Source organism: Canis lupus, chromosome 24, assembly GCF_003254725.2.
Source record: "Canis lupus dingo isolate Sandy chromosome 24, ASM325472v2, whole genome shotgun sequence".
Lineage (NCBI taxonomy): Eukaryota > Metazoa > Chordata > Mammalia > Carnivora > Canidae > Canis > Canis lupus.
In genome coordinates, this window is record NC_064266.1 from 22831748 (window position 1) to 22858617 (window position 26870).

At 38.5% G+C, this 26870-nt stretch overlaps 1 protein-coding gene and 1 long non-coding RNA gene across 5 annotated transcripts in view; one reads left to right on the forward strand and one right to left on the reverse strand.

Annotated features, from left to right (window-relative positions):
• CBFA2T2 (CBFA2/RUNX1 partner transcriptional co-repressor 2) overlaps window positions 1-26870 on the forward strand; it is a 146909-nt gene that overhangs the window by 62697 nt on the left and 57342 nt on the right. Inside the window, exon 3 of one of the 4 annotated variants that reach the window (XM_049100532.1) lies at window positions 9771-9933. The exons of the other annotated variants lie outside the window; for them this stretch is intronic. The gene's annotated coding sequence lies outside the window, so the exon portion shown is untranslated. The remainder of the gene's footprint in view (window positions 1-9770; window positions 9934-26870) is intronic. 4 annotated transcript variants of the gene reach the window in all.
• Window positions 1-26870, reverse strand: part of LOC118352282 (uncharacterized) — a 54987-nt gene that overhangs the window by 6458 nt on the left and 21659 nt on the right. Inside the window, exon 3 of the long non-coding RNA XR_004809174.2 lies at window positions 3606-3781. This is a non-coding gene — a long non-coding RNA (uncharacterized LOC118352282). The remainder of the gene's footprint in view (window positions 1-3605; window positions 3782-26870) is intronic.

Consider the following 26870-nt stretch of genomic DNA (forward strand, 5'->3'; position numbering starts at 1 on the left):
GTTGGTTCCTAAACCCTTTGCATTTCTTTTTAAGATTTTATTTTTAAGTAATCACACCCATCGTGGGGCTTGAACTCAAAACCCTGAGATCAAAAGTTGCAGGGTCCACATACTGAGCCAGCCAGGTACCCCATACACCCTTTGCATTTTTAACTTCAAATTCTTGCTAAGAATGGATCTTGTTTAGAACTCTAGTTTTCTCGGTACCTTCCTCTTCACTGTACCTACCTCCCAGATCATTCTTATCTTTTATGAATGTCATATGCTTTCTTTGTTAAGCCTCGCTATGATTATAAATGATTTGGAAAGCATTTTAAGTATTGTAATGTAAATGAGCCTGTTAGAGCAGAACTTCTGAAAAAGTCAACAGGAGTGAGATACTGAATTATACTGTCTTGTCACAGTACTGTTTAAATTTTTTTTTATTGTTGAAAATTCTACTAGTTCTCAAATAGGAATTTAAGAAAATACATTTATTCCTTAAAGTTCTTCAACCTTCAATTATGTCAGTTGGGTGATTCTTTTAAGAGGATAGTACAATTCAGTTTTTTCTTTCAATTTTGCAGTCAGATCTCTTGAGGTGGGGGAGACTTTTTAAAGGAATCTTTTTTAGTATATGTGCTGCCGAAGCGAGCACAGGAATCTTTTTTATAAGTATTCTATTTTACCAGATTGGCCAAATGATGTAAGAATTTTCAAATTTTGGGGGTTTTATCTTGTTTTTTTTTTTTTTTTTTTCCTCTGAGTTTGTTTTGATAGGTGAACAGTTCAGCATCTTTAGGGACTTGCCTGAATATTTGAGAAGGGCATATGGAATTTACATGATACTCCTTCAGTGAGCAAGCATTAATTGCACCCTGGGAGATGTGCTCCTTGGAAGAGTGGGGAGAAGACAACTCACTGCTGAAGTGTAGCGTAGGCTGGATCTTCTGTGAAGGGCTTACAAAAGGGATCTGCATATGCTGTGTGTCCATACTAGGAATACTTTTGATGCTGGAGTTTCAAGAAGCATTAAAAAGTGGTAAATGATATATATTTTAATATGTGAAGATCCACTGACTGCAACTAAACTGAAGGTGGTTAATTAAAAGTCCTAGTAGTACCACAGAGTTCAGGAAACTAGTTGCTTGTTACTGAGATAATACCAAGATAATCTTTGAGTTGAATACTAAAGAAAATCATACTACTTTCTAAAGATTATGAAAGCATTGTGAGGGCTCCTGATGGTTCAGTGGTTGAGCCTCTGCCTTTGGCTCAGGTCATGATCCTGGGGTTCCATGATCGAGTTCCTGTAACAGACTTCCTGCAGTCTTCTTCCTCTGCCTATGTCTCTGCTTCTCTCTGTGTGTCTCTCATGAATAAATAAATAAAATCTTAAAAAAAAAATATTGTGAGAAGCTTTACTGCTATGCAAAGAAGAAGTCTCTCTCTCTTTTTTAAGTTGGCTCCATGCCCAATGTGGGGCTCAAACTGAGGATTCTGAAATCAAGACTTGCATACCCCACAGACTGAGCCAGCCAAGTGCCCCAGAAACCTAAATTGGCTTCCAGGAATGACCCAAGCAACGATTTTTTTTTTTAAATCAGGGGGTCATGTTGGACTGAAATTATATAATACAACATTGCCAATAAACTGATGATGAGGATAATGACATTTACATTGCATCTTTGGAATTTCAAGGAAGGATGCTTTTGAGTTTGAATAAACAACTTTTTTATTTTTAAAGATTTATTTATTCATGACACACACACACACACACACACACACAGAAAGGCAGAGACACAGGCAGAGGGAGAAGCAGGCTCTTCATCGGAGCCCGATGAAGGACCTGATGCCAGGATTCCAGTATCCTGCCCTGAGCCGAAGGCAGCCGCCCAACTCCTGAGCCACCCAGCCATCCCGAATAAGTATCTTTTATACACAACTGGAAGAATTCAAGTGAATCTGAAAGATTGGTTGAATCATTCATTGAAGGTTATTTGAAGTCCACTCAATGCTAGAAATGCTCCTAAGTCCCCAGGGAAAAATGTTAGGATTGAAGAGGATTTTAAGGACAGTCTAATCAAATCCATTATTTTATAGATAGAAAAACTGAGGAAAGGGTAGTGAGTGAGGCAGTAAAAAGTCATCCTGGCCTAGTGTTTAATTACCCTACTTGGTGGTTGAACTTAGATTGGAATTGTCTTGTGAATTTTCAGGATATTCATTTTGCAATCATTTTTTGATTTCCTGTTGTATGTGATGTTATATATAGTAAGGGATAAAAAAAGTCACATAGAGGAGATAAAATGTACATGAATGCACAAAAGTAGGTAAGTCCTGGAAATTACTGCCAACTCAGGCAATCAGAGAACCTTCATGAGGCACAGTATTTGATCAGAACTTAGAACAGAAGGATTTAGACTCTTTGTCCAAAGAAACATGGTGGGTGAGTGGATGGAAAGGTTCAGTTTTCATTAAACTGCAGTGCCTTAAAGACTTTGTCAGATGCATAGCTACACAGTGTTAATTTCTACTATGCTTTCTATGCTTTCGATTACGCTCAGCTGTTGTTATCTTTCCAAATCGAAGAGTAATTGTGTGCTTCTGAGATACCTATCTGTATATATACATATTCCCCCACCCCTTTTTAAAACCAGCAAGGTCTACTTTAGTATATGTGCTGCCAAAGCGAGCACTCAGCGAGGTCTAATTTAAAAGGTTTCTACTTTGCAGTGTGTAGTTAATTTTCCCTCCAAGTTCAAGTCAGTAAATACAGGAATTAGTGATGACTCTATCTTGCAGAAAAATAACCCACTATAACTGGGTTTTATATTCTCACTGGTTGATGGGATTTCCAAACAGTGTTTAAGACTTATGTGGCTTCATATTTATGCTGAGAAAGTTAAAATGCATATGTATTTACTTTCTAAAGCATGCCTAAATCTGCAAAAGCAACTCTCTGCTTTGTTTAAAGCAATAGCTAGTGGAAATCCCGTTAGCAGTCAATCCTGAGCAGCTTGTTGGAGATAGCTAGCAAGGTTGGGTACAATTCTGTAGAGAATATATATATATATATATATACACACACACACACACAAACACACACAACACACACATATATGTCTGTAGTTGCTTCTCATAGCTGGAGTTCTCAAGTAAATAGAATATTTTTTATTTAGTTGTAGTTAGGACTGATGGAAGAAAAATAGTGAAAAGATTGTGTATAGGCTTTGGCTAATATTAGTAAGCATGAACTGATTTAACCTTCACCTCTAAGTCCCAATTTGCTCACATGTAAAATAGAAGTAAAAATAGATGTTATTTGTATTTTAAAAAGTAACAAGCATGATGCTTGCATGAATACTGAATAAGATTTATCTTTCCATATGATTTTTCTTAGTCCCCCTTAAACATCAGAGTCACAGTAAACCAACAGACTTAGTTAAAATGTGCTTCTTGCGTATTTTCAGTAAGTCTCCAAACTAACAGGGAACCAGTCCTGCTTTCTTAACTAATTCTTAGTCATGGGAGAAGGGTGCGTGTAGAGAATGTAGCAGCCTTAAAAACTCAAACCTGTTGCTGTGTGGCAAGCTGTTAATGTTTAGGGACCTTGCATTACTTACCCTGTTGGAAGAGCTGGGGGATGGGCCGCTTGGAGGGTGACAGATGTGCCCTCTGCTGCCGGCGGGCGCGTGCCGGCTCTGTCCCTCTGCTCCCAGCACCAGGTGCAGCCATTGTTCTGGCTGGTCTCTCTTCATCCGGCCTCGTCTGTTACTCTGCTCTTTCTAGCTCATTGTTTCTGTAGGAAATTAGCATTAAAAACCCATCTGAAACCCCCATGTCCCTCAACTGCAGGTGACTGTTATTGGCCCCAGCTGCCACCCTTGCGCTTGATTACTTCCATATGGGTCTGTGCAAAGAAGTAGTAGCCATTTATTGATTTCCACCACAACCCCCACCTCTATTACTCAAACGATAATACCCTGAAATCTATTAGACCCCCAATAGGCTGTATAGCTCAGTTGGCACTACAACTGTGATGAACGTTTTACAAGCAAAACTAATTACACCCTCTCCCCCTTTACCACCTCCTACACCTAAATGTTAAATGTAAAAAAACTAGAGTGTCATAAGTGGAATAGTAAACCTTTCAAATGTTTGGAGATGAATCTGTTTCTGAGTGGTAAAGCTTTTTAGACTTTGGATGGGCTTTTATGGAAAATTTTAGTCATTGGTTTAAATATTTCATACCACACCCATAACATTCAAGCAAACCATTGGCCGAGTAAGCTCCTAGGGTGGGTGGGGGTGACACAGAAATTTTGGTCGTGTGTTTTTGAGTTTATTAAATTTAATTGGGATGGGCAGTACATTAGGAAAGGGGCCTAGTTTAAAATGATAATGTTTTATGGGAAAACTGCATGCAGTCAAAATTAGTTAAATCCTTTAATTTTACATTTTGTTGTTTGACTTCTGTGTTTGCACAAATGGTTTTTCCAGTTTATTTATTAGGATAAATACCACAGTGAGGAATTTGGTATCCTAGACTTCTTTCTTCCTTCATCCATAAACAAATTTAAGTGTTCTATTTTGGTTATTGGTCTAAATCAAGATTGTAATCTCAAACAGGTTACCAGGCTTAAGACCCAAATAGAAATTGTTCTTGGCTCCTGATTGTGACCTTGACAAAGTCACTACTCCTATCAAGGAAAAGAATCTGGTAGCTTTTTAAGTAAATAGCCAAGAAAATTACTAGGGAGGTAATAGACTAATATCTTTTGATTGCTCAGTGGTTTTTTAAAAATTTATTTTAATAAAGATTTTATTTATGTATTCATGAGAGACGCAGAGAGAGAGAGAGGCAGAGACATAGGCAGAAAGAGAAGCAGGCTCTGTGCAGGGAGCCTGACGTGGGACTCGATCCCGGTCCCCGGGATCAGGCCCTGTGCTGAAGGCTGCACTAAACCGCTGAGCCACCGGGGCTGCCCTGCTCAGTGTTTAGTTGTGCAGCACAGTCATAAAGTAAAATCTTGAGTTTGTAACTTTTCTTTTCTTTAAATTTTATTTATTTATTTATTCATGAGAGACAGAGAGAGAGAGAGAAAGAGAAAGGCAGAGACACAGGCAGAGGGAGAAGCAGGGTCCATGCAGGGAGCCTGATATGGAACTTGATCCCGGGTCTCCAGGATCAGGCCCTGGGCTAAAGGTGGCGGTAAGCTGCTGAGCCACCTGGGCTGCCCAGTTTGTAACTTTTCAAATTAAGATTTTTAATAATTCTGATATGTAAAGCAACAATTTCAGTGTTTTAAACATAGCTGTCTGGGGGATCCCTGGGTGGTTTAGCTCCTGCTTTCTGCCCATGGTGTGTTCCTGGAGTCCTGGGATCAAGTTCCGCATCGGGCTCCCTGCGTGGAGGAGCCTGCCCCCCCACCCTGTGTGTGTGTCTCTCATGAATAAATAAATAAAATGTTTTTAAAAAAACTTAGCTATGTGATACTTCTAAATACAGAATTTAAGACCATTTCTGTTGGGAAAATGTCTTTTTGCCTTTCTTCTTCCTTGTCTTTCTCTTCTGTAATTTTTAAAAGGTCCTAGAATTTGAAGAATTGGCAGCTAGCATTTTACCTAACAGCACCTATGAAGGCAAGTCTCCAGGTAAAGTGGTGTGATTACATTTAGAGCAGGTTATAATTTGTAGTTTTTGTAGAGTCTTTTATGAGCTTTTAAATTTGCTGCCTCATTTAAGCAGTGGAGTTAATGCAAGATTAGGTCAGGAAGGAGGAGAGTTGAGATTTGAAACAGTCTCCTGGCACTGAATTAAGTGCTTTCTTTTGAAGTTTGGAGCTGGTAAAAGTCGGAACTGATTGTAGGCATGATATTGCGTCAGATATTACTGTCTTGATCTGTACAGGTGTTCTTAAAAGTTTTTCTTTACGTTTTTCTTGAAGAATGGGGCTTTCCTTCAGTGGCCGGTCTGAAAGATAATAGTTCTTTTATTCTTTCAAAGGAAAAGAAGCCTACAGTTCAGTGCAAAACTGATTTTCTCTTCATCCCTTTTATTTTTATTTTTTAAAATTTTAAAAAGATTTTCTTTATTTATTCATGAGAGAGAGATAGAGAGAGGCAGAGGGAGACATAGGCAGAGGAAGAAGCAGGCTCCCTATAGGGAGCCCGATGTGGGACCCAGTCCAGGGACTTTAGGATCACACCCTGGGCCGAAGGCCACTCAATGCGTCCCTTCTCTTCATCCCTTTTAATAAATTGCTCATACCATTTCTGGATCTAATGCCATAATGAAGATGCCAGTAGCATTTTTTGTTTTTGAATGGGAACTATATCTTCAAAAGCAGAGTATATATCTGCTGCCCCAAATAGGGAAGCATGACAAATAGCCACATATGCTTTGATTGCCCAAAGAATATTAATAGTAGAGATTCTTCAACAGGGCTTTAACTGGAGTGAGGCCAGTGAGGTACCTCAGCAAAAAAATTGAGGCGTCACTCCCATGGTTGGCTCTGCACTTCAGTTTTGGACTGTAGGAACCTTATTTCCACCCTCCCATCCTGGCACTGCTCTTCAGTCATGTCTGAAGTAGGAGGAAGATTGCAGATTTGGTAATTGACATAGAATTGTTGTTTTCCACCTTTATTTTGGAAAGTGAAAAAAGTGTCTTATAAGCCAAGGGAACTGTCTCTTAACACCTCATCTTTGAAAAGCGTGTCTGGAGGAAGGGCAGGAGAACCATTGACTCGACTTGGGAATTCTGTTTTCTGGAGTCATTTTCAAACACTTCAATACAAGTATTTGAAAGTCCTTCAGCCTTTTGGTTTGTTTGTTTGTTTGTTTAATGTGCCACGTTAATCTACCTTCTCCTGTTTTGCCTATATAAATCAAGACATACACTTAACTGGACAAATGAAAATAGTGGATGAGTTTGAAGATAGACATTCAAAGGATATTCCATGCTCCATATTTCCTGCTCTTTTGAGAGTGATTGCTCAATACTCTTTATTCTGCAGTCTCATCTTCCTGTGGTTTATCCACATCTATATGCTGATAGCTCCTAAGTTTATATCTTTAAGTCATATTTGTCTTTTGAGCTCCAGAATTCTCTTACTGCCTACTGAATGAATACTTGGCATTTGTCAAACTTGTGTTGTTTAGATATATAGTTATAAATTTTTCAATCTTTACTGGCTTTTAAGCAAGATGTATGAAAACTTTCACTGTGATTTGTGTTATCCACTTCTCTTGGCAATTTTGTCAAAATCCTGTTTTTGAACCTATGTTGTATACATACTTAGTTTTGAATTATTGTATTTTCCTAATGAATCATTCTTTTGTCATTTGGATAAGGACCTTGTTTTTAGGGATCCCTGGGTGGTTCAGCGGTTGAGCATCTGCCTTCAGCTCAGGGTGTGATCCTGTGGTCCCAGGATCTAGTCCCACATCAGGCTCCCCTCGAGGAGCCTGCTTCTCCCTCTGCCTCTGTCTCTGCCTCTCTCTGTGTGTCTCTCATGAATAAATAAATAAAATCTTAAAAAAAAAATGACCGTTTTTGGTCCTGAATCATGGTTTTTTTGGATTAAAGCCTATTTTTTCTAATATTAACATTTGCTAATACATTTGCCTGTTTTCATCATTTTTTTAACCTTTCAGCACTGCTAGGGTTTCGACATGAGTCCTATGAATATCAAATACTTGGAACTTGTTTGTTTGAATTCAATCTAGACATATTCTTTTACGTGGTAACTGGTCTGTTTATGTTTAATGGGTTACTGCTGTATTTAGACTTATTAGTATCATTTTAGGTTTTTTTTTTTTTTAAGATTTTATTTACAACATTTCATGATTCAGAACTGGTCAATCTCAATATATTACCACTGTCAAGGATTTGATTGTCACTTTTATAACTCACCTCTAGTTAAAAGAATAATTATTTTTACTATTTTTACAGCTAATATTAATTCAAGTTTATTATCATTATCTACTCATTATTTCATATTTATTATAATTTTTCCTTCTTAATTTTCCTTCCTGCCTAACTACCTCTGTTAATAGTTCTTAGAGAAATAGTCTATGAGTGGTAAATTCTTTTTTATGTGTCTGAAAATATCTTTATTTCACTTTTATTTGAATGATGGTTAACAGAGATTAGATGGTATAAGCTGATAGTTATTTTCCATGAGCACTTGAGTGGTGATTTGTGGTGTTCTGGAGATGTGAAATCTGCTTCCAGTCACATTGGTTTTTGTTCCTTTGTTGGGTTCTATTTTCCTCTGTGGTTATTTTTAAGATTTTCTTCTTTAGGTTTGGTGTTCTGCAGTAGTACTATGGTGAAGTAAGTTGTGGATTTATTTGTACTGAGGATTTAGTATACTCCTTTAATCTGAGAATTCAGGTCTTCAGTTCTAGAAAATTTTTGTCTATGACCTCTTTGAATAGTGCCTCCTTTCCCTGCTCTCTTTTGCTCTTTTATCTCCTAGAATTCTGCTAGATGTATGTCATATTCTCTTATACTATTCTGTTTACTATCTTTTTTATTTTTTACCTTATGTCTTTGTGTACTGCATACTAGGTGATTTCCTCAGCACTATCTTCTAGTGCTCTACTTTTTAACTCCATCTGATATGCTCTTCAAAATGTTCATTGGGCATTTCCTTTCTAGAAGTTCTATTTAATTTTTTTATAAATATGCTTTAAAGAAACTCATGTCCAGTCCTCTCATTATATTCTTTATCTCTCTCTCTTTTTAAGATTTTATTTATTTAGGGGATCCCTGGGTGGCGCAGCAGTTTAGCGCCTGCCTTTGGCCCAGGGCGCAATCCTGGAGACCCGGGATCGAATCCCACGTCGGGCTCCCGGTGCACGGAGCCTGCTTCTCCCTCTGCCTGTGTCTCTGCCTCTCTCTCTCTCACTGTGTGCCTATCATAAATAAATAAAAATTAAAAAAAAAAGATTTTATTTATTTATTCATGATTGACACACAACACACACAGAGGCAGAGACCCAGGCAGAGGGAGAAGCGGGCTCCATGCTGGGAGCCGGATGTGGGACTCAAACCCTGGATTCCTGGATCACGCCCTGGGCTGAAGGCGGTGCTAAACCACTGAGCCACCCGGGCTGCCCCATGATAGTGAATTTAAGTGAATGATATCAAGGGAGTTCTTTGTACTGTTCATGAAAGTTTGAGTTTGTTTGTTTTTTTAAGGAATATCTCTAAGTTGAGATAAAGAAAATGAAGTACTGAGCAATAAATATAGTTAACAAGAAGAGTACTGGTCAATTTAGGGCTCCCTGAAGAAGTAAACTGAGCTGTTATCTGAATGACAATAAACAAGTTAACCTAGGGGATAGCATATGCAAGAATATCCCAGACAGAGAAAGGTATGCGAAAGTCTTATGGTGGGAATGAACTTGATATGTTCAATTGGTACAATAATGACGAGTGTAGTACATGAAAAGAAGAGGATAGAGAAGTTAGAGAGAGAGAGGACAGCTCTAATAGATGTTTGTAAGCCAGGGTGAGGAATTTGGATTTTATTCTAAGAGTGATTCGTACCCAGTGAAGGGGAAGTAGCATGACCTTATTTATATTTTATAAGGATCACCTTTCCTGTGGTACAGAGAAAGAATTGTATGAGGACATGGCTGACAGCAATAAAACTAGAAGTAAAAAGTTTGGATTAGGATCATGATAGTGCAAGATAAGTGATTTTTGTATGTTTTGATGGTATGTTCGGTGGTAGGTAGAATTTCCTTTTCTTTCTTTTTTAATTTTTTTAAAGATCTTATTTATTCATGAGAGAGAGAGAGAGAAGAGAGAGAGATAGGCAGAGGGAGAAGCAGACTCCCTGCAAGGAGCTTGATGTGGAACTCTATCCAGGATTGTGGGATCATACCCTGAGCCAGAGGCAGACGCCCAACTGCTGAGCTACTCAGGCATCCCAGGTAGGTAGAATTTTCAGAACTTCTTGATGAATTGACTATTGACCAAGAGAGAATACTTTCAAATAATTAGCATATCTGCCCTCGTTGTTGTTCTTTTTTTAAGAATTATTTATTTATGGTGGGGGGGTAGGTAGAGACATAGGCAGAGGGAGAAACAGGCTCTTGGCAGGAGCCGGATGTGGGACTCAATCTCGGATTCATGACCTGGGCGGGATCATGACCTGAGCGGGATCATGACCTGAGTAGAAGACAGATGCTCAACCACTGAGCCACTCAGGCGTCCCTCTGCCCTCATTGTTATTTTTCCATTTATGTAAATACTTATTAAGTGCTCACTTTGGGAGAAACAGGTAGTAGATGATTAATAAGTAATATATGTAGTCTACAAGATATATTTTTTATATATTTTAAAAATGCTTGATTGTATACAAAAATGAGAAATGCTGGGGCACCTGAGTGGCTCAGTAAGTTGGGCATTTGCCTTCTGCTTAGGCCATGATCCACGGTCCCAGGATCCAGCCCTACCCTTGGTTGCCTGCTTAGTGTAGGGGTCTACTTCTTCCTCTCCCTCTGCTCCTCCCCCTACTCCCTCTCTCTCTCTCCTTCCATCTCTCTCTTGCTCAAATAAATAAAATCTTTTTGTTTGTTTGTTTTATGTTAAATGAAAAATGCAGGACGCCTGGGTGGCTCAGGCTCAGGTCATGATCCTGAGGTCCTGGGATTGAGTCCTGTGTTGGGGTCCCTGCAGGAGCCTGCATCTCCCTCTGCCTCTTTCTCTGTGTCTCTCATGAATAAATAAATAAAATCTTTTTTAAAAACTGAGAAATGTGGGGGATCCCTGGGTGGCTCAGCGGTTTGGCGCCTGCCTTCAGCCCAGGGCGTGATCCTGGAGTCCCAGGATCAAGTCCCACATTGGGCTCCCTTCATGGAGCCTGTTTCTCCCTCTGCCTGTGTCTCTGCCTCTCTGTCTCTGTCTCTCATGAATAAAATCTTTAAAAAAAAAAAAAAAAAAAAAAAGAACTGCTAAGGAGAGAGGGAAAGGGCTTAAGAAATCCAGGTTAAGTAGAGGTAAGTATGGAAAGGGTGAGGATGGTCCCACCTGAAAAGGTGGTGATTTTGAGTATGCAAAGAGATGATGGGTATAAAAGGTTCAGCATTTTATATGACACACTGTGCCTCTCACCTTTTGAGAACATATGATGAAGGTTGAAGATGATAGTTAATTGTGGAGTACAGTCTTGACTCTACCTGTGATGTTACATATATCTTTTTGAGCATAGGCAGGAAATCACCAAATGAAAGGCTAAAGAATTTGGAGTAAGGTTTAAAGAAATATAGCTCTCAGTGAGGCATGAAATGTACATGTGAAAACATTCATAATAGTACAGGACTAATTTAATAATCCACTCGTCTTTACAAATAATTTGCAAGGTCTGTGTACTTGTTTCCAGATAGATTTTTAGGTGGTGGGAAGCCTGGATGGCTCAGTAGTTGAGTGTCCACCTTTGGCTCAGGTCATGGTCCCAGGGTCCTTGAATCAAGTCCCTCACAATCCTTCTCCCTTTTCAGATGTCTCTGCCTCTCTCTCTGTGTCTGTCATGAATAAATAAAATCTTTAAAAAGCTTAGATTTTTAGGTGGTATATGATGAAAGATTTAAAAGCCCTTAAAACCAGCAGAGGATCAAGAGCCAAGGAATTTGAAGAAGGATCCTGAGTGAATGAAGCTGTTGCCACTCAGCCCTACATTAACCTTTTAGCTAAAAACTTTGTGTTTTTACCTTGTTTTCATCATCTGGTTAGAGAACACCTATCTCAAGAGTCTTTTATCCTAGCCTGGTGAATCAGGAAAGGGTATGCTGGGAAGAGGTGATACTGAGGTCAGCTGTTCATGTATGAATAAAAGCCTGGAGAAGATTAAGAAAAGGTTCCCTGTAAAGTATCAGGTCAAAAGTAGAGGATAATAAGTCTAGAAAGGTAGTCAGTGTCTTGGTTATACAGCATATCTTCTGCTGTGTTCAGGACCATTAACAGCTTTCAGAGTTTGTTATTTCTGTTTTTGATTTAATCAAAGAAATGTGACTTGATTGGAATTTTGGTGATGGAGGCTTCTGGGCGAAAGGTGTATTTCATAGAGATAGTCTTAAAGTCAGGGAGAACATTTTGAAGTGATTAGTATATATACATAGGCAAGAGATTGTGACAGTGAGAATTTTGTCTGTTGTAGGTTGAATAGAGAGGGCCAGAGGATTTGAACCGGATTGGGGGAATGATGCAATGCAAAGTAATGATTTGTTTGTTTGTTTATAAAAGATTTTATTTATTTATTCATGGGAGAGAGAGAGAGAGAGAGAGAGGCACAGACAGGCAGAGGGAGAAACAGCCTCCATGCAGGGAGCCCCATGTGGGACTCAATCCCAGGACTCCGGCATCATGCCCTGAGCCAAAGGCAGACACCCAACCACTGAGCCACCTAGTCATCCTATGATTGGTTTTAAATACAAATGAAAACGAAAAGAGTGAGCTGATTAGTTGTTGGTTTTAATGTGGCCTGTAAAGGGTTTTTGTGCTTTCAAAGGACGTTTAGAAAGACTGAATAAGCTTGGGTGCTATATGTATTTTATTAGACATTTGGGGGTGGCAAAATAATTTCTGAAATATTTCTAGCAACTTTATTTTCATTTTTTATCTACAAGATGAAAAAGTAAATTCTGGGGTTCTTTTTGATTAAATTAGCAAACCATATGGTGTTTACACAGACTGACTGCTATGCAAGGTGGCTGTGTTATTTTTCTCTTTCAGGATATGATGTTTTACCTGATGCCAGTGTTCTCAAGCATTTATTTTCTAGGGAACAGTATGTGAAACAATTATTCTAGTCATATTCTTTTTTATTTCATTTTATGTATTTATTTATTTATTTATTTATTTTTCTTTTATTTTATTTATTCATGATAGGCACACAGTGAGAGAGAGAGAGAGGTAGAGACATAGGCAGAGGGAGAAGCAGGCTCCATGCACCGGGAGCCCGACGTGGGATTCGATCCGGGGTCTCCAGGATCGCGCCCTGGGCCAAAGGCAGGCGCCAAACCGCTGCGCCACCCAGGGATCCCCTATGTATTTATTTTTAAATTTAAATCCAGTATAGTTAATATACAGTGTTAGATTTAAGGTGTATAGTATAGTGATTCAACAATTCCATGTATTATTACTCAGTGTTGCTCAAGATAAGTGTACTCTTAATACCCTTTACCTATTTTACAACTTCACCACCTCCTCTCTGGTAACCATCTGTTTGTCCTCTATAGGTAAGAGTCTGTTTTTTAGTTTGCCTCTCTCCCCCCCACCTTTATTCATTTGTTTTGTTTCTTAAATTCTACACACGAGTGAAATCATATGGTATTTGTTTTTCTCTGACTGGCTTATTTCACTTAGCATTACACTCTGTAGATCCATCCATGTTGTTGCAAATGACAAGATCTCATTCTTTTTTTTATGGTTGAATAATATTCCACCACTCACACACATCTTTATCTGTTCATCTATTGATGGATACTTGGGCTGCTTCCATAATTTGTCTATTGTAAATAAAGCTGCAGTAAACGTAGGAGAGCATGTATCCCTTCATCCCAACATCTCCTTAGTGTTTTCATATTCTTTGGGTAAATACCCAGTAATATGATTACTGGATTATAGGGCAGTTCTATCTTTAATTTTTTTTAAAGATTTTATTTATTCATGAGAGACACACACACAGAGACAGAGACAGGAACAGGCTCCCCAGGAGGCACCTGATGTGGGACTCGACCCAGATCCCAGGATCACACCCTGAGCCAAAGGTAGATGCTGAACCGCTGAGCCATCCAGGTATCCCTATCTTTAATTTTTTGAGTAAGTTCTTTTTTTTTTTTTAATTCTTATTTATTTATGATAGTCACACAGAGAGAGAGAGAGAGAGACAGAGAGAGAGAGGCAGAGGGAGAAGCAGGCTCCATGCACCGGGAGCCCGATGTGGGATTTGATCCTGGGTCTCCAAGATCGCGCCCTGGGCCAAAGGCAGGCGCCAAACCGCTGCGACACCCAGGGATCCCTTTTTGAGTAAGTTCTATACTGTCTTCTACAGTGGTTGCACCAGTTTGCCTTTCCACCAACAGTGTGTGAGGGTTCCTATTTCACTGTATCCTCACCAACATTTATGTTTTTGATTTTAGCCATTCTGACCTAGGTGAGGTGATGTCTCATTGTGGTTTTGATTTGCATTTCCCTGATGATGAGCATCTTTTAATGTATCTGTTGGCCATTTGTATGTCTTCATGGGAGAAATGTCTGTTCATGTCTTCTGCCCACTTTTAGTTGGATTATTTGGGTGTTTTTATGTTGAGTTATATAAATTCTTTGTATATTTTTGTTTTGTTTTTAACAAAAACAATGTGAGACTTTTGAACTCACTACCTCGAGATGAAGAGTAGCATGCTCTACCACTGACTAGTGAGCATGGTGCCAGGTGCCCTATCTTACATATTTTGGATACTAACTTTTTACTGCATATGTCATCTGCAAACATCTTCTCCCATTCCATAGGTTGTATTTTAGTTTTGTTGGTTGTTTCTTTTGCCGTGCAGAAGCTTTTCATTTTGATATAGTCCCAATAGTTTCTTTTTGTTGTTGTTTCCCTTGCCTCAGGAGACATACCTAGAATAATGTTGTTATGGCCAGTGTCAGAGAAATTACTGCCTGAGACTCTTCTAGGATTTTTATGGTTTCAGGTCTCATATTTTGGTCCTTAATCAATTTTGAGTTTATTTTTGTGTATGGTGAAGAAGGTGGTCCAATTTCATCCTTTTGCATTTTGCTATCCAGTTTTCCCAACACCATTTATTTGTTGAAGAGATTCTAGTCACATTTTTTTCTTTTTTAAACGATTTATTCATGAGAGACACACAGAGGCAGAGATCTAGGCAGAGGGAGAATCAGGCTCCCCCCAGGGGACCTGGTGCAGAACTCAATCCCAAGACCCCAGGACCACAACCGGAGCTGCTCAACCAACTGAGCCACGCAGGTGCCCCTAGTCACATTCTTTCTGAATGCCTCAATATGTATAGATGTCACCATTTATATAGTGTTTAGCCCTACTTTTGTATTAGTTTAGTATTTTTTAAAAAACCTAAATCTTCACTATAGGTTTATTTGCTGCTTTCCAACCTTTTCACATTATAGCACATAGAGAAATTGGTAATTCTGATTGGTCATTCCAGGCTGAGGAAATCAATATCTCAGTACACCCAGTCATTCATACCTGTTCATTGTTTCTTGGCATACAGCTTGAGAAGTTCTGCTCTAATAGAAAAGGTATAGAAACCTGTCTATATTGCATTTTAGTTAACTGGAATTTCTAGGCTCTATGATATGCTAGGTATCAGATATGCTAGGTAGTTGCTATGGTTATAAAAACCAAGAGCTCAAGGAACTCCATGGGTTCTCTGAGAGAGACAGTCACAAACAAATGGTGGCACATTATGACAAAGGACATTGCTCAGGTTTTTGGTTTTTTTTTTTTTTAAAAGATTTTATTTATTTATTTGAGAGAGCAGAGAGAGAGAGAGCATGAGTGGGAGGAGGGACAGAGGGAGAGGGAGAAGCAGGCTTCCCACAGAGCAAGGAGCCCGATGTGGGGCTCAATTCCAGGACCCTGGGATCATGACCTGAGCCGAAGGCAGGCCCTTAACTGACTGAGCCATCTGGGCGCTCCTTTCATGCTTGTATCTATAAGGATCTGTGAGAGAGCAGATTTGGGAAAGTTTCACTCTGTCAGAGGGCAGTTGAGTCTCTGGGTGGGCTAATGAGGTGAGGTTTGGGTTGAGCCTTAAAGCAGAAGTTTCCAAAGCGACTGAATCAAGGAAGGCAGTCAAACTGTGGAGAGGGAACAATCTGTTTTATAGGCTCTGTGCCTGTTTATTTTCCTTTGGAGATCTCCTCTTAATATATAAGTAGATATCAGAACTTAGATGTGATGGCCACATGGTTATTTGCCCTGCTAAAGTGCCCATCTACCTTCCATTTACGTTTTTTCGATTTAGTCTGCACTATAGTAATAGCCTTATATTTGCATTGTACTTTTAATTTTCAAATCTGTTTATCTTTATAATACCTCCCCCCACCAAGGGATGGGGCAATAAAAACATGGTGGTAGTATTTTTACGGAGGAGAAACTGAGACATTGCCATCATATCAGCAATTTTCCCCCCAGGCTTGGTCTTTAAAAGGCAGGAATATAAAATCTTGAAGAGAAATTTCTATGATGACTAAATTTCTATGATTATCAGTTCCCAGATAATTTCTTTTTCCTTTGCTTTGATTCCAAAGGGATCTGTTTAACAGGAAGAACCTCTCACAGTTCTCTGGGCACAGCCATAGTGCTGACTTGATGGGGCAATGACCAGGAGGGAGCGAGCCAGTAACACAGACTGCACGGTTGCTGATCACAGAGCTCACAGCCTGACATCTGCAAGGTGCAGCTGTAGCCTTTTGCTGCAGCATATTCTTATTTCTGCTCCTACTTGCTGAAGAAGCACAGAGTTTGCAAGAAGAATGCAAGATAAACCATTCCAAACATAGAGTATGCTCCACCTCAAGGACTTATATTCTCTATTGGGTGAAGCTGTCTATAAGATCCCAGAGTTGGTACTTTTCCCAGTTCATTTATTGCCATGTTTATTCCATCTTCCCCCATACCAATTTTAGTTTACTGCCAAAATAAGATTGAGCTATCTTAACAGATGAATTGAGTAGGTGCTAATTGCGTCACTAAAATGTTTGCCAAAGAGATCTTATTTTCTAGCTGGTTTTGACCTGTTTCTATCCTACAGTCTCTCTTGGAAAACACAGTAGAAATGCCTGGTAATGTTTTAGGGTGTCATTGTTAAAGCAGTAGTGGTTGTTATTGTTATTGTAGTTTTTAAAAGATTTTCTTTATTTGAGAAACAGAGAACACAGAGGGAGAGAGAGAAGGGGAAGGAAAAGCAGCCTCACCCCTGAATGGAGAGCCTGACGTGGAGCTTGATCCCAGGACCTTGAGATCATACCCTGAGCCAAAAGTAGACACTTAATCCACTGAGCCACCCAGGCACCCCTAAAACAGTAATTTGAATGAGCAGTGATGGGTATTGATCCTTTATATTTGTGCCTATACATCGTATTTACCCCTTTTTCTTTTGGAAATAGGGATTTTTGGGAATACTGAAGGAAATGGCTTTTTTTTTTAATCATTAATTTTGATGATCTATACTGGGAAGATAATTAATTTTGAGAATCTATACAGGTGTGGTGCCAACATTTTCAAAATTACGGTTTTAATTTTTCTTACTCTTCAATCCATTCATTTGACAGAGCGGGCTTGCTTTGTCAGAAGCCTCTCTGATTATCAGTTGAGGACATAAATGGGTTCCTACTTAATAGCTTCTACTTTGCAGTATTCTAACTTGGGCCCATTTCAGCTATAGACTCTATGTTTAACTTCACAGATCTGTGAAGAAAGACAGAAACTGTACAGAAATATGAAGTCTCTGCTCTAAGATCAATGTTCATTTCTTTTCTCATTAAATTCTTGGTCACAATGTACAAACTTGATTGAGTGCTAGCCCTCTAATAATTTACCCTTTCAGCATCATTCAGTGTAGATTTCTTTTGCTATAGTTACAGGCTCAGAACTCAAACAGAACTGTCACATCTTAACTATATGACCTTGGACTTAATTTAACTTCCTTGAGTCTTATTTTCTGGCTGAGTAAAGCGTTAATCTTGGTGGTACCTTCCATTGTTTTGGAGATGTGTAAATACACTGTTAACAGAGTGGTTAGTACCATTCTTTGCACATAATAAATAAATGTTATGTTATTGTTTGCAAATGAATGGAATGGGAGTAATATTTATTATTCTTATTATTCTTATTGCTTCTTGACTTCTATTATCCTTCTGTGCAAGAAAGTCCCCCTACTCAAACCTTAAGTAAATTGGAAACCTGCTTTATTACCAGTATGTATTAAGAAAAGGTGTATTGTATTCATGAGTATATGAAGAAAGGCTTTTAAATCAGTTTTCCTTTGTTATCAGTTGGTCACTTTTTAGTGCTGTAAATAAATGGCTGCAAAATACAAATAACATCAAAACGTCACAACTTACATAAGAATAATACAAACGATTGCAGAAACAACGTAAGACCAAAAATTAATGGCCTCCTGCTAACACACACACACACACACACACACCTGATTTTTTTCCTTTATGGGTAACCGCTTTGGTGTTTGTATACCAATTCAAATGTTGTAAATTTTCTACATCTCTAAAATTTTGTCACTTGCCATTTTATAAATTTTAAAGGCAATTTATAGGATTGAATTGATTTATGTTGGGTGTAATTCCCTTGGTAATTAATTAATATTTAAAAATTTATTTATTTATTTGAGAGAGAGGATACAAGTAGGGGGAGGGGCAGAAGGAGAGGCAGACTTAACTGAGCAGGGAACCAGACATGGGCCTCTATCCCAGGACACCTGAACTAAAGACAAATGTTTAACCGACTGAGCTCCACCCAGGTGCCCAAGAGTGTTAGTTTTTGAAAAATAGATCCTTGAAAATTGGTGGAATTGAAAAGTCAAGGCTATATAAGTAGAGAAATGAAGCCTAAGTTGAATATGGAAATGAGATAAGCAATTCCTGTTAGTTTGGGGAAAGAATCCTAACCAAGGGAATTTTACTAAATGAACTTGTGCTTGCACCCATTTGCTGCTACTTTGCCTTCAATCAAGTCTTTTGCACTTTGTACATATTATCAGGTTGCAGAGTTGTTATGCTCTGCAGTGCCCCACGAAGCTGGTACAGCAACCCTTTGCCTGCAGTGCCTTACAGCTATCAGCCAAAGGGGACAAACACATGGCATTGTAGTGTATTTCCAGATGTCATTCTATTCAGATGACTTAGAGTTTAAGAAGGGTGTTTGCTCTAGAATAGGGGAAAAATTGTCACTTTGGCATAAGGCCCACCCTGGCACCATTCCCCTCACCTGTTACTGATTATAAGTGAATGCTGGTCAGTCAGGTTGGAAGAACATGGATCTGATTATTAAACTTAGCCTTCAAGGATGAAATATTGCAGGAAATTTGAAGGATGGCATAAGCTGGCAGTACAGAAGAGTTGAAAGAAGACTCTTTCATACCTATTGTACAGAGATCTGATGTAGAGACAGCCTGAGTGATATCTATATGCCAAAGAGATATCATACCAAGAAAAACTTCCTGTAAAGGAGGGGAGAAGAATAGCTGGTGGAATCCTTTAAGCTGATTTTTTAAAATATATATAATTCAAATAAAATACACAGATGCTGTGTTCAGTCTAATAAATTTTTTATGGTTGTCTACTTTTGTATAACCATAGTCCTAAATAAGAGTTAGAAAACTTATATTTACCAGAAAAGACCTCCTTACCTCCTGCAACCAGTATCTCATTTCTCCCCCTGTATTTCCTTTTCATGTAAGTGGAATCATATAGTATGTATTCTTTTCTGTCTGGCTTTTGTGTTTTTTGAGTTTTATACAATGTAATTATGTGAATTAGTGGCTTTTTCCTTTTTAATATTGTCATATTCCTTTGTGTGAATGTACATGAGATTATCCGTTCACCTGTTGGTAGACATTTGGGTTGGTTCCAGTTTTTTGCTATTATGAAGAAGACTGCTATAAACATACATTTGTGAACATACATTTTAATTTCTTTTGGGGTTGAATTAGTCATCGAGTAAGATGTATGTTTAACTTTATAAAAAACTGCTAAGCAGTTCTGCAACAGTCCAAAATAGTTGTACCTTTTACACTCCTGTCAGTAAGTATGAGAGTGCCATATGCTCCATATCCTATTTAACATTTTTTATTTTAGTATTTTTGTGAGTATATGATCATAGCTCATTATGGTTTTAATGTGCATTTCCTTGATGATTAGTGGTGTTGATTACCTGTATGTATTGGACATTGCTATGTCTTCCATTCTTAAGACATATTAATCTGGGAACCCTGGGTGGCGCAGCGGTTTAGCGCCTGCCTTTGGCCCAGGGCGTGATCCTGGAGGCCCGGGATCGAGTCCCACGTCGGGCTCCCGGTGCATGGAGCCTGCTTCTCCCTCTGCCTATGTCTCTGCCTCTCTCTCTCTCTCTCTCTCTGTGTAACTATCATAAATAAATAAAAAATTTAAAAAAGTTAAAAAGACATTTATCTATACAAATCTTTCAGAAATTAGGTTGTTTGTGTTTTTATTGTTGACTGTCAATTCTATATTCTAGATAAGAGTCCTTTGTTAGATATATGAGCTGTGAGTAATTTAAAAAAAAAAATCTATGGTCCATCTGTCCATTTTCTTAATGGTATCTGTGGATGAACAGAAGACTTAATTTTCATAAAGTCTGATGTATCAATTTAAGAAAATTTATGGTTTGTGCTTTTTTATGACCTGGCCAGGACTTTTTTGCTTAACGAAGTGTCATGAAGATACTCTTCTGTTCTTTTTCTAGAAATTTTCTGGGTGTTAATCTATAGTCCATGTTTAAATAGTTTTTGTAGATTGGATGGCAGGTTTGAGATTAATTTTTTTTCTACTTGACCTATCTAGCTTCAACAATATTTGTTAAAAGACTTTTCTTTCCTCATTGAATTGATTTGGCACCTTTACTAAAAATCACTTGCCATTGAGTAGTTTGTGCTCTTTATTCTTTTTTGAGATTGCTTTGACTATCCTTAACATTATCACATACATAACTTCTTGATGTGTTTATCCGTTGTCTTTTTTGCCCCCCCCCTTTAAGATTTCTATTTTACTTATTTGAGAGAGAGAGAGAGAGAGAGTGAGCCCGAGCCAGAGAACACAAGTAAGGGGAATAGCAGAAGAAGAGGGAGAAGCAGCCTCCCTGCCCCCCACCCCACCCCCCTTCCATGCAGAGCAGGGAGCCTGATGCAGGGCTCAGAACATTGGCATCATGGCCTGGGCCAAAGGCAGCTGCTCAACCAGCGAAGCCACCTAGTCATCCCTCTTTTCTTTTTAATGCAGAGATAATCTTGAATTTCTAAAACTTTTACAAAATTGAAATACACATTTTATGTAATTTCAATAAAAAGTTGCAGAGTAATATTACTGCACAGTATAATTTACCTGTTATGTTTAGAATAAAGCGTATATATGTAAAAGTATGGAACAAAGTATTAAAATAGAAGAATCCTTTTGATTATTCCCCATTAGAAACAAAGCCAGCATTTACCTTGTTTTTATTGGATTTAATTCAAGGTTGAGGGTCACTTGGGTGGGTCAGTTTGTTAATCATCTGCCTTCAGCTCAGGTCATGAACTCAGGTTTCTGGGATCAAGCTCCAAGTTGGGGTGAGCCTGCTCTTCCCATTCCCTCTCGTTCTCTCTCACTTAAATAATAAAATCTTAAAAAATATCAGGATTGAAGTTTTCATCCTAATTCCCCATCCTGATTGTTGGCTTATTTTGTCCTGATTGATTTTTTAAAAGATTTTATTTATTTATTCATGAGAGATAGAGCTAGACAGAGACATAGGCAGAGGGAGAAGCAAGCGCCTTGCAGGGAGCCTGGCAGCACTTGAACCCAGGACCCCAGGATAACGATCTGAGCCAAAGGCGGACACTTAACTGCTGAGCCACCCAGGTGCCTCTATCCTGATTGTTTTTTATTTAAAAAAAAAAATTTTTTTTTTTTTTAATGATAGAGAGAGAGAGAGAGGCAGAGACAGGCAGAGGGAGAAGCAGGCTCCATGCACCGGGAGTCCGACGTGGGATTTGATCCCGGGTCTGCAGGATCGCGCCCTGGGTCAAAGGCAGGCGCCAAACCGCTGCACCACCCAGGGATCCCCTGATTGTTTTTCAATCTAATAGCCTTATTATTAGGAAAACATGTATAGCCCACTTAGAATTGCCTAAGAGTTGACTTAAACAAGTTTTAAAAAATTAAATAAAATCAAGTGTGTATTATGTCCTGGCTACTGGACTTGGCTAGAATACAGCAGTGATCCAGACAGACATGGCTCCAAATCTCAAGGAGCTTACAATATGAGAGGCAGAGGCTGGCCTTTTCTGAAACAGAAATGAACAGATTATGCATTTGTGATCTTGTGATGTGAACAAAGGATTTTCGGTGTTCTTCATTATACAGGAGCTGATGGACATGTCAAAAATATCACCCAGTGGGGCACCTGGGTGGCTTATCACTAAACCCCTCCCTCCAACTCTTGATTTTGGCTCAAGTTATGATCTCAGGGTTGTGAGATCCAGTCCTGCATCAGACTCTGTGCTCCATGTGGAGTCTGCTTGAGATTCTCTCTCTCTCTCTCTCTCTCTTTCTCTCTCTCCCTCCCTCCCTCTCCCCTTCCCCTCCCCTTGCTCGTATTCTTTCTTGAAATAAATAAATAAAATCTTTTTTAAAAAATTACCATCTAAGAAAGTGATCTCTCTTACCATTTGAGTAGGATTCATCTGCAGCATACAGATATCACTGCCATTTGTTTTGTTTTGTTTTTTTATTTTCCTTTAAAAAAATTTTTTTTAGTGTTATTTTTGAGAGACAGAGTGAGTGAGAGAGAATGCACACAAGCAGAGGGGGAGAGAGAGACAGGTTCTCCTGCTGAGCAGGGAGCTTGATTTGGGGCTCGATACCAGGACCCGGGATCATGACCTGAACCAAAGGCAGACACTCAGCCAACTAATTGAGCCACTCAGGCACCCCTGGTTTTGTTTTTTAATGAAAATATGTCATGAATCCTTAGTATACAACAAGAACATTGTGATGAGCAAATATATATGTCTATGGTTATGTCAGTAATGTAGTTTTTTTAGTATTACCTTCTAAAATTTTCTTTGCAAAGACTTTTGTACCTATGCTCAGTATTTTAACTCAGGTTCTTTTCTTTTCTTTTCTTTTCTTTTCTTTTCTTTTCTTTTCTTTTCTTTTCTTTTCTTTTCTTTTCTTTTCTTTTCTTTTCTTTTCTTTCTTTTCTTTTTTTTAAAGGAGTGGGGGTGTTGTTTTAATCCAGAGGAACCAGAAGTGTTAGCCTATGTTTTAAAACTCACATTTGATAGTGGTACAAACAGCTGTCACACTGAATAATTGTCAAGTCATTATGAGGGTTTCCGTTGCTCACTAATCTGTAGGTATAAATCTGGATTTTTAACCACATGTGATTGGTAAAAATTAGTTCTTAGGAGAGTTTATGCTGTGTAGGCCATCTGTTCTGTTCTCAAACAGAATGAAAAGTTAGCCTCTAAATTTGTAAGCCAGTGAACTAAGATGTATGTTAAGAAGGTGGGATGAGCAAAGTCTCTAGAAGAGACATCCCTGTATTTGGTTGCAGAAGCAGTATTGTATGTGGATATAGTCTACTTTTGATGGACAAGAATGTTTTTAGCTGATTCTCCATGGTGGCCATCAACCTGTTTTATCATTTAAATACAATACGATTTGATTGTTTTTTATAAGATTCACCTTATTCTTGCCTTTTTTGTATGTCTCTACTTCCAGTCTACTTGAAGTCCCTGATTTTAATTCTTTTTTTTCCCTCCTTTTAATTCTTTTTTTTTTTTGTCCTCCTTTTAATTCTTTTTTTTTTTAATTTTTTTTTTTTTTTTTTTTTTATGATAGGCACACAGTGAGAGAGAGAGAGAGGCAGAGACACAGGCAGAGGGAGAAGCAGGCTCCATGCACCGGAAGCCCGACGTGGGATTCGATCCCGGGTCTCCAGGATCGCGCCCTGGGCCAAAGGCAGGCGCCAAACCGCTGCGCCACCCAGGGATCCCCCTCCTTTTAATTCTTAATCACCTAGCTATCCTCTGAACTCTTTGAGGGTTAGTATTATAGCTTCATGTTTGTATTCCATGCGCTTAGTACAGTGCTTGGATCATGTTAGTCTCTCAGCAATAATTGATAAAATGAATCATCATGGCAACTTCTTGCTTTAGGAATAACAGCACTCGGGGATCCCTGGGCTCAGTGGTTGAGCGTCTGCCTTTGGCCCAGGGCTTGACCCTGGAGTCCTGGGATCGATTCCCACATTGGGTTCCCTGCATGGAGCCTGCTGCTTCTCCCTCTGCTTGTGTCTCTGCCTCTCTCTTTCTGTATCTTTCATGAATAAATAAATAAAATTCTTAAAAATAAAAAAAGACTTAAAAAAAAAAAAGGAATGACAGCACTCTATTTCATTAAAACCAACTTCTTGGGGCATCAGGGTGGCTTAGTTGGTTTAAGTGTCCGACTCTTGATTTTGGTTCAAGTCTTGATCTCAGGGCCTTGAATTCAAGCCCCACGTTGGGCTCCATGCTGGGCGTGGAGCCTACTTTAAAAAATCAAGAACAAACAAAACAAAAATACCAACTTCTTAGTTTTTCCACAGTCCCTTTCAGTTTTGCCTGATTGTCTTTGCTTTTTACATGTTATTTTGGTTATTATCTCATGCTTTTTCCCTGTACATTATATCAAGGATTTTTCTATGTTGCTGTATATTTATCTGTCATTATTTCAATGGAGAAGTACACTTTGAATGTGCATGCATTGTTTTCATCCTGTAACATCTACAATTAGATTCTATTTTTTTTTATAATTTGTAATTGTAATTAGATTGCAGATTAATTAGATTGTGTTGCCATCTACCAGTCCTTTATACAGGAGCACTGTTGTATTAATTTGAGGAATCTGTTACTTTGGTTTACTCATTACTGTAAAGTTGTTCTAGCCACATGGTAATGGGCCTTTTCCCAGGGCCACAGCCCAAGCCCCTTATCCTTATCTGGTCTCATTTTCTTGGTCTGGACAGACTGACTGTATGGTTTTGTAGTTTAAAGTTCTTCAGCTGATTGGGGAGATACAATTATTCTTATGAATCAGTACTTTGAATATAATTTTTGATTAGCTTTGAGGGTGTGTCTTTATTTCTGAGTTCATTATGTTTATATGAAACGTCTCAGTATTTTATATTAAGTAAATTGTATTAGGAAATATTTTTCAATCATTTAGAAAAGGATAAAATTACACACAATTGAGAATGAATTATTGTTGAATTAACATAAGAAATCATAGAGGGATGTTGATTAATTAAATAAGTCCTAAGTCACCTTGTTTCGATTTAGGTGGTGACCTAGTCAATGCCAGCAGTGCATTTAGAAACCATTTCCTCAGATGTATTTTTTCTGTAGGGAGTGGTATTGTAGTAGGCTTTCATTTTCAGTACTTTCACTCCCAAAAGACAACTGTCTCAATGTTTGAAGCACTTTCCTGTACCTCTTCTTCTACCAACTGTACCATGCATTTAATTGTGGGCTTGCTCTCTATTTTCTTTCTTGATTGCATACTCTCATCTTTGTCATTAGGTTTAAGCGACATTTTTGGTTTACACCTTTCCCTCAGCCCATTAGGTAATCTCTAGCTAGCTTCTACACCTGGCTTCTTAGTAGGTGCAGTAATAACAATAATAATAGTGGGTGGTGGTGGTGGTGGTGGTGGTGGTGGTGGTGGTATGTTTTGTGTAGTTTGCAGTTTAGAACAGGATTATTAGGGACGCGTGGGTGGCTCAGGGGTGGGCATCTGCCTTTGCCTCAGAGCGTGATTCCAAATTCCCAGGACTGAGTCCTGCATGGGGCTCCTTGCATGGAGCCTGCTTCTCCTCCCTCTGCTTGTGTCTCTGCCTCTCTTTCTGTGTCTGTCATGAATAAATAAATAAAATCTTAAAAAAAAAAACAAACAAGATTATTAACCTGATGACAAAACAAATTGGACAGAGAGGCCAGCTTAACTGCCTATTTTACATAGTGTACCATTTTAGATGTTCTTATTTGTTTACAATGGTATCTTTTAAACTCACAATGAACTTGTGACAGGTTAACTGACATGTCGTTCATCGTACAACCAAGTTACTGGGATTGTATCTTAGGGTAGTAGGTCTAAATAAAGAGCGTGTTTTTACCTATCTATGCCTCTCAGGTGGGGTAAGACTGGGGTCTAGGGTTTCTGACCTTCAATTTTTTTTTGTCATTCATTCTATTGCAAATATTCTGTGCCATTGTTCCCTGACCTTTAACTACTTGTTAAAATTTCTGTTTCAAAAATGAGGTCACTGTAACTAGATCATACTGCTTCTGTGTGAAGAAAGACTTAACATGTTAGGAATGCTTGGCAGCCCAGTGGATGTCTTATAATTCTCCTGTAGAAAAGGAAATTGAGTGAGAGAGCAAATGAGAATATTTTATAAGCAATCTTCTAAAAGGATTTGAGGAAATTAGTATTTATCTATTATTCCCACATGTCTTCAGTTCCATTCAATTTCATTTTTGTGTTCCTTTCCATACTGTGACCATATGTATCTTTTTTATAAATAATTGTAATTATACTGTATATATCATTTTTGTAGAAGACTTCCCCCACAATCTTATACTGTATGCATTTTCCCAAGTGTTAAATGATTTTCATAATTATAATTTTTAATGCCTTTACAGTTCACATTGACATGCGGTTCCACCATTTAATTAACCATTCCTATGTGGTATAAATTGGTTTTTCCCTTGAGTTATTTTCTGAGGACAAATTCCCAGGAGTGAGGTCACACAGTCAAACTGTAGGAAACATTTTTCTGGCAGAGAAATTGTTTTTTAACCACACTAATTGAATGTCAGTACTTTAACATACATTTATTTCTGTGCCTTTTCTTCCTAGTACATTAGTAATCCAATACTGTAACTAATGGAAAGTAACAAGCATTTAGATAAAGCCCTACAGTTTGAACTGGAAATACATCATTATTTTCTCCCCAAATTCACTATCCTATTTTGTTAGGCTTTGGCAGAATGATGGAGGACTGGCTGAGGGAATGTGGAGAAATTGATATTAAAACCTTGGCCAT